Source organism: Gouania willdenowi, chromosome 8 (genome assembly GCF_900634775.1).
Source record: "Gouania willdenowi chromosome 8, fGouWil2.1, whole genome shotgun sequence".
In the NCBI taxonomy this organism is placed as follows: domain Eukaryota; kingdom Metazoa; phylum Chordata; class Actinopteri; order Blenniiformes; family Gobiesocidae; genus Gouania; species Gouania willdenowi.
The window spans coordinates 26,231,187-26,240,257 of record NC_041051.1 but is presented as its reverse complement, the minus strand read 5'-3'; positions in this window follow the sequence as shown (position 1 = coordinate 26,240,257).

Here is a 9,071-nt window from a genome sequence, read left to right as displayed (position 1 = left end):
TACAATAATGTCTTTTATTTTGAGCTTTTAACTGATCTTTTTAGCCTTTGTTTAACCATGAAGTCCCATTGAGAAGTAGTAGTAAAATACTGACCAATACTTGGCCTAGATCGGCAGTGTTTTTAATTTAATAATTTAACAAAAAATGTCATAATCTGTACATAAAATAGCAAATAAAGCATGCAAATTTTTTTGGATTTTAATCATATTTCTATTTACTCTTTAATCTTGCTAATATAATTTATAAACTGCAGGTTGATTTGTACATTTTGAAAACATATCCTCCTTTTTCCTACGTTGTTAGGTGACTTGTTTGGTTTTTGCTACACCATCTACTGTATATTCTAGCCAGAGGTGAAAGTAACAAATTACAAGTACTCACTTTACTGTAATCGAGTTGCTTTTACGTGTACTTGTACTTTTTTGAGTGCATTTCTAAATCACTAATTTTACTTGTACTTAAGTGTGTTTTAAAAGAAGTAATTAATTACATTTCTACACCCAACCATTACAAAGTAAATTATTATTTTTTGTTTCAAAATGATCAACGGACATTGTGAAATTACAAAAAATTAAGACAACAATCAAATGCATCACATCATAGACGACCAATCAGAATAAACGTAATGCACCGCACCAAAACAGCGTTGAATGGAGGTTATTTTCTCAGTTTTAGAGTCCATAAATGTAGCTATACTTAGAACCTGAGAATTTTTAATTTTTTTTAAATTTTGAATTCCTTGGTGTTATTTTTTTAAAAATGTACATTTTGACAAACCTTTTATTTTATACCGATGACTTAGTGGAAAATAAATTAAGTTCTAACTGTGCAAGATTTTGTCTTTTCCTTTTTAAGTTTATACATGAGATGTTTACTGTACGCAAGGGAACCGTGGCAAGATTTATTACAGAGAATAAACGTGTGGGGTGAAAGTATCTTTTACTTTGAGTTCTATTTACTTGAGCTACTTTTTGCTTGTACTTGAGTATTTTATGTATGACTTACTTGTAGTTGTACTTGAGTACAATTTCAATCAAGTAACAGTACTTCTACTTGAGTAGGATATATCAGTAGTCTTTAAACCTCTGGTTCTAACCCAGTTTTGGATTTTTATGAGGTGACGTTTTTGTCTCCCCAGAAACGTCAAAAGCTGAGAAAAAGTCATCTGGTGAGTAGATCGGTCATGGAGTCATTTGTCCTGAATTGGCAGCGAGCAGAGAGCAGACCTTGGCCTCGACAACTGTTAATAGTCTTGGTGGAAAACCTGCAAATCTAATCCAATGGTGGCAGAGTGAAAGTTCCTCTGACTCTTGGCAGAGGGTTCGCATGGTGACAGATGGTGCTTAGACCAGCTAAGCTCTTTAGCTACTTTGTTTGTGGGGATTAGGAACCAGCGTTGTCAATGTGCCCTCAAGTCAACTCAGAAATACATATATGAAGAGGCATTAAAATGCAACATTGAAAAGTATTTTTTAAATAATTGTATGACTATACCATGTTGAAGAAGTAAAACTCCAGAATGGACATTTCAGACAAGGAACATAAATGTTCTGGATCAAACGTGTCTGTTGCGTGCGTGTGGTCGTTTACCCCTAGAAGTGTATGGAGCGCCGATTGTAAAGTTGCACATGCTTAGACCATGTGCAACAGCAACTTTTTGCAACATTTAGCAACAAACCACGTTGAAAAAAAGTGTGATTTTTTTTTTTAAATGTTACTTTTGACCAGATTTACAGCAATATTTGTATAAAAATGTTTCAGTAAAAATATAATGTCAGTGTTAAATCTAAATGTAAATGCTGAATGTTAAATCTAAATCTTAATGTCAAATGCTAAATCTAAATAGTGAATTTGCACTATAGCTAAATATTTTGTTTCACCCATGACATTTAGATTTAACATTTATATTTAAATGTAACATTTAGATTTACCATTTAGATTTAGATGTAATATTTAACATTTAGATTTAACATTGACACAGAAATATCACAAATATTGCTGTAAATCTGGTCATAAGTAACTAAAAAAATTCACATACGTTTTTTTAAACATGATTTGTTGCTAAATGTTGCGAAAAGTTGCTGTTTACTTTAGCATGCGCAACATTACAACCGGCGCCCCATATTAGTGCCTGTACCCATTGTGGCATTGACGTAACCAGATTGTTGATTTGTCTCTGTGAAATATGATCCTACTCGGCCAACGATACATTTTTCCAGAACATCCCAAAGATGATCGATGGAGTTGATATCAGGTGAGTGAGGGGGCCAGTCTAACACTGTAATGTTATTGGTTCCCAGCAGTGATACTGGCCGTGTGTGGACGAGCGTTACCATGCATTAAGATCACATGATGATGTTGGTGGACGCTTGTGGCAGTCGTGGCATTTTTGCTTCTTCCACTTGAGAACAAGCAAACATGTTTGGATCTCACACTCCACTTTGTGGTTTAACAAGGAGTGGCTCAGGTATCAGGCTTGTAGTCATGCCACGTGCACACGCTTAAATGGACATACAATTTAACTCAGAAGACATTTGCTACTACTCCACACTTGAGTGTTTAATTTTTTTTACTTCAGATTTTATTGCACATATTGTTGCATTTGTAATGCCCATTAGTATATAAATACAAGTGTTTTATGTTTGGACCCATTTTTCTTTTCATTTGCAGCTTCTACTTTTCAATATGTCCACTGGCGCTCTCAGTTGCATTGCTTTCTAGCAGGGATTCTCAACTGGTGGGTCGGGACCCAAAAGTGGGTCACGGACCAGTACTGGGTGGGTCGCGGAAAGCTGGTCCAAAAAAAAAAAAAAAATACTTATTTGTCATGTTGGACTTGTCTTTTATTTTGAAAGAAACTATTCTTTTGACAGGCATGCTGTGAAAACCATGTTGCACAGCAAAATATATAGATTTTTGTTATAATAAAGATTATATATGCGTGTTTTCAACAGCTATCTTTGAAAAAAACTAAATATGGATGGTTGAATTAAAAGAAAAATGTAAAAAGTGGGTTGTGATTTGATGACCAAGTCAAAATGTAGGTCCCAGGGTGAGACGAGTTGAGAACCCCTGTTCTATGGTTATGCTGAGTCTTCTTTCCACACTACACACAAAAAGGCGATATTTTTCCAGAATCCATAGAGAGAAAAACATACACAAGGCCAAGCCAATAGTATAGCATCTGGTTGTCTTTATCAATTGCAAGATTTTGACAGTAAAACATCTAAAATTGGCATTGTAGTATAAACTTTCATTTGTAATGTTTGGATTTTCAGCCATAGATTTTGTTGAAATAAACAAAAAACAAAACAAACTGTTCAGCTTCATGTTGACTACAATCACATCCAACACCTACAAGGCCTTCTTACTGGTACCAACTTCTGTAGCTCTGTCATATATTTAATTAAATCAGATGAAATTGTAATAAATTCTGTACTGCATATCACAATTCTTTCCACATATTTTTTTATTAGACAGAAAACCTTTGACTCACTTTCCTTCTGTTTGCCAGTCATGGGTTTTCATCACTGGACCTTTTGAGCCAAAGGCCAAACACGTCTACACTGCTTTTCAAAGGTTTTATTGTACAAATTATGACTTGCATGTACACTAGTGTGCTCAAAGCTTTGTGCCTGTTCAGTTTTCTGTCAATCCTCAGGGCTAATACTGAGGTTCGACCACTAAGGCCAGAACCGAGACCATCTGGATCTGTAACCTGACTTAGTCAAAGCCTGTTCCAAGCCTAGGAGTTTGACACTAACCAGCATGTAAACTGCAGCATATGTAAAGCCTGAGCTCGACACAATAAATGATTAAAAAAAAAAAAAAAAAAAAAGTAGCAAAGTAAATACAACCAAAGTTTATGACAGCCGATAAAATCAGTGTACACTTCAAGAGTCATTGATATAAGTGCTCTTTTCAATATATATGATCAGTTTAGTCTGAAGTAGTTTAAAACGAGCCTAAATCATCCTCTAAGTTAGTGTTTCTTTAACTGTATTGCCTGAAGTACCCCCTTTTATCTTATTTCTGAATCTAAGTATCTTCTTTGTCTGACTGCAATATTTTGCTTAGAAAACAATTTAAAAACAACTATAGAGCATAATGATGGAATGAACGAGTGATGATACACATTTTAAAGAATCTCATTTTGTAAATAAGTGGAAAGAAACAGTATTTAGTGCAGTGGTGACCCCATTTTGATATTAAGAAATTCTGGTGACCCCAAATAATTTTTTTCTCTAGAAATTGTTTTTAATCATTCTTGAGCTCAGATTTTTTTTTTTTTTTTTTTTTTTACAGCATTTTAGTCTAACTAGGTTTATATTTCACAAAGTGAAAGTATAGAAATACAGTTTTTCAAGATTGTGTGTTGTTTTATTAATAATAGTAAAAAAAAAAATGACAAAATTTCAAAAATCTAATAACATTTTTCAGAAATTTCAGGTGACAAAGTTGAAAAACACTGATTTAGTGGCTCCTGAATAGATTTACTGCTGTAGTTTGTGTAATTTCTGGTCATCTCATGCCTGGGGTGGGACCAAAACTGACACTTTGTTAATGTTCCACTCTCTTTCTCTCTCTCTAGTGCCATCGCGTACACGTACCCCATTACAGAAACACTGCTTTAAGTGATAGTATTAAGACTGAAGTAGCATGAACTCACTGATTAGAATCTGTGTGACTCTAGACCTGAAAACTATAAAAAGACTTGATTGTGATTTACGTGTCTTCTATGCAGCTTTGTACCATAGCTTATCAATTACTGAAAACAATTAAATCTGTTAAATGTGTTTGTGAAAACAACAGTTGGTCACTTCTTTTCTTGTCCGTTGATCTGGCCAGACTCCCAGCGCTGCCACAGAGCAGCTTTCTGACCTCTTTGAACTTTTATCTCCAGCTGAAAAATAAGAGAGAACAGTAGGGTTTTCAGCTTCTAATTCATTTACACTGCATGTGAGGACAAACGTCATTAATGTACTCATTTTCAACCCAAAGATTCGAAAAAATGTAGATGCTGTTAAAAGCAAGCTACTGAAAGTATAAAAAGCAATGATGTAACATTTGCTGGTGAATAAAATACAAACACATTTTTTGAATTATTAAGGTTGTGAGGGAGCTGTAGTGACCCCTCCCTCACTGTACAGGTTTATGCAATCCACCTCACACACATGTATAAATATCATTTGGTATTTTCACATTTTGACCTTACTAATTCATTGTTTGAAATAAGTTTATTGATGGGTTTTATTTGTGATCCTCGACTTCTCTTTCTTTGAGGCATGGAAGTGCAAGCCAATCAGACAGAACCATGTGTGGCCCAGAGGCGGTTTTTCCTGTTGCTTGTGAAGGGGACACTGCTTGTCCTGTGTGGTGGGGAAAAATAAATGTACATAGCTATGACACTGGCTGGCTTCATCAGTTTTCTTTATTTTACACTTGGGCACCTGGGCTACATCCCTGTAAGAGAACCATCTAAATTTCACAAAGGCGATTCAGTGTACAGCGATCACTTGAGATGTTTTACCTGCTCTGATTTCACTTGGTCTTTCTTGGACGGCGGTGGCCAAACACATTCCAGTTTCCGTGTCTGGTGTCTTGAGACGCCTAAAGGACAAAGTGTAACCTTTGTAATGCGTAACAACTCAAGCACGTGTCACTTTTTTTTTTTTTTTTACTAAAGATTGGTGATTTTATTGTCCCACCGATATTGTCGGCCAAAGTGTCTCATAAAATGTATTATTGGTCGACATCAGTATCAGTTTTTACACCAATACTGAAAAACCAACATGTGCTGTTGTTTGAAAACACAATAAACTTGAATATGGCACTTTTTTCATTACTAAAGTTGAGTAAGTATTCTTATTTTTCGCAGATGACGAAAATTAGGTGGAGGGCGAGTGGCTATGTGCGTATATCGGTATCAGTTAAAATCAGAAATAAAATATTTAGTTGTTGGACAATACTTACATATCGGCTATTGGTGAAAAGCTAATATTAAACTTTTTACAAATAGTCACAAACGTTTATATGGTTACCAAAATCTACTTATAGGGACAAAAACCCTTGGTTCCTTAATGCCTCATGTATGGAACTATGGGCAACATCAATGCACACTAAATTAAAATTTTTCAGCAATTAATTTACAAAACCACAACAGCTTGATGTCAGTCAGTCGAATTCATTGGGGTATGAAGTGACACAGCTCACTCTGTCACCAGAACAACATGGCCTTTGCCATTTGGCATTGCTCTGTCATTAGAACTTAAATTTGTTATAAAGCTCCATTACTTCTGGCAAAATACAAAACGACTGTGTGCCAATACCAATGCTGATGGAAATGAAACAACATTCTCATGTCATTGCAAATGGGAACTTCTTCTCAATGACTTATTTGGTTAAATAAAGGTAGAACAAAATCAAATAAACCAAACATCTCACCGACCATGCTTTGCTCACATAGCAGTTCCTTTGCTCCTGCTTGTCAAGGACCCATGATGAATGTTAGAGATACAGCTTAAGTTCAACACAGGTACCCTAAAGTTTCCTGCATCTTTGACCTACTGTAAACCTTAAAGGAAACTACACACAGCCCTATAGAAATAAAGGTATCAACTTAATCTATATAACTACCCTCCCATCTTCTAAATCCAAACCTGAGGACGTGTATTAGGTTGGAGTCGAAGCATCTTCCAGGAAAGCTCAAATCTTGTCCAAACTAGTTACCTAGTACTGGCAGTTACATAGAGGTAGAGTTAACAACACTTGACTAACCTGGTATTAGCTTCTCTGGGAATCGTGAGTCTTCCTCATCTTTGTTGTACAGTTTTTTCTCCCCATACAGAGAGCACCTCTGTCTGCATAGTTCCTCCTCTCTGTCCCTGGCCTCTTGAATGTCCTTTTTTACCTCCGGTTGGAGAGCCAGGGCTGGACGCAACTTGAAAAAAGGGTTCTTTGTCAGGGCAGGGGTTTTTTCTGTTGCTTTCCTGTTTGACATCGCTGCGGTCGTAGAACCACTGCTGCACATTGAGTCCATGCTATTGCTTAGGTGTGGATGTTTATCTAGTTTCTTGCAAGACGACCAACATTGTTTGTCTTGCAAATCTGGAGATTTGTACAGCCTGGAAGAATGGGATCTGGGTAAGGGGCAATGTTCAAGGCAAAGCATCTCTAGACATCGAGTGCGGTCAAGAACCGAAGGGTAACCATGACTTTTGATTGTGGAAGAAATGTGTTTCTGGTGTTTTGTTGGTCCCTGAGTGTTGTCCTGCTGGAAAGCTTCAAAATTCATTTTTTTTTCTTTTAACTGATCCTTTAAATCGTTTTGCATCTTTTGCTCTGAAAACTGCAAATCGCAATGCTGGTTGGAATCAGCTTTTACAGAAAGTGACTCAAGCCGGATATTTGTCTTGAAAGGAATCTCCAGTACATCTCGGTTCTCTGTGAGATTGAAAATACCGTCAGAAACCTGTTGGATTTGCCTCTCCATGGTTGTATCGTCAGCTGACAATCTATAATCAGAGAGCTCAAAGGAGTTTTCCTGAGATGATTCAAGAGGATTGCTGGAAAAAAAATCCTGGGATACCAAGCTGCCACTATCATCTTCATCCAAGTCTCTTGCTTGCATTGAGGCAACACTTTCCTGCACAGACTCTTCATTGTTGGCTGTTGTTTCAAAATCATAGTTTATGTTTTCATCACTTCTTTCAATCTCACACTCTATTACCTCTGCTTCATCTTGCATTTCTTCACTTTGAACATCGCTTTCCTCTAAATCTTGTACTTCCAAGTCAACTGCTTCATTTCTCTCATCTCTCATTTTGTTTTCATCCGGTCGGGAGGTTTGAAGTGCCTCTGACGTTCTCATTGTGTGTTGTATCTCCAACACAAGCAGGCGCTGAAGCAGTTGCTCACCTTGTTGGATGTCAGTAACAATTTTTCTGTTTCCATCACTGTCCTCTCCCAACGTAGTAATTTTTTCTAGGCCTGGGGAAGTGGGCTTGGCACGAGTGCTGCAGCAGATTTTGTCCGGATTTGAAAATTCCAAACAACACTCTTCTGTCTGAAAACCAGGAGTTGTTGGAGTGTTTGTTGCAGGGATCTTTATGCCTGCATCCTCAATTGGTAACAATGGGCCTGTTTCATTCTGGCCAGAAGTATCCTTGAGTTGGGCTTTGTCGTCATCTTGTGTTGTGTTCAAATGCTTTCGAATCTGAAGTTCATTGCTCTCCTCTTCCCATTCCCACCAATTCTCTTGTTTTCTACTCAAAGTTTTTCTTTCTTCTGTCTCCTCACTGGTTTCTTCTTCACCTGAGGTGCTGTCCTCATGGTGTCCTCTATCCCTATCCAAGCATGGTTTAATCCCACAGCTCACGCCTTCGGTGGAAGCTTGTTCTTGAGAAACTGATGGAGCAGACTCATCAGATAATAAGAAGACAATGTTTTCATCCCCTGACTCCATTGAAGTCTGCACTGTTTTCACTTCATCCACCAGGTTATCTGTTGCTATTCCCTGCCTCTGTTCACCGCGAGGCCATTCTAAGCCGCCAGGATTAGCCTTAGTCCCTGTGCTGTCCGCTGCCCTTTTGTAAGGGGTCACAGCAGAATTACAGACTGTCTCGCCTGCGCTTTCCCCTGCTGACAACAGGTCACCCACGTAGGAGGGAGGAGAAGGAGGAGGATTCAGAATACAGACATTATCTACACCCTCATCCTCCACCATCTCATAGTGCCTCATGATCACTGTAGAAGCAGTAGAAAAATGTTCTGTTTGCAATCGTTCATCAGAGGTCGCTGATGGATTGGAGTCCATCTTCATCCACAGACCTTCATCATTTTCAATGTCTGTGCTTTGAAGGCTGGGCCCAGAATTTCTTGTTTGCATTACAGTTTTCTTTCACCTCTGGTGCTTTAAAACCTTTAAAATTTGACATGTAAAAAGATAGGGTTAGACACAATATGTAGTCAGGGTTTTATAAGTCATAGCAGGCTGTCTTTATGATGAAAGAAAACCAGGATCTTACAAAGTCTACTCTGCATTGTGCAACATAATATTGTTTTATTTATG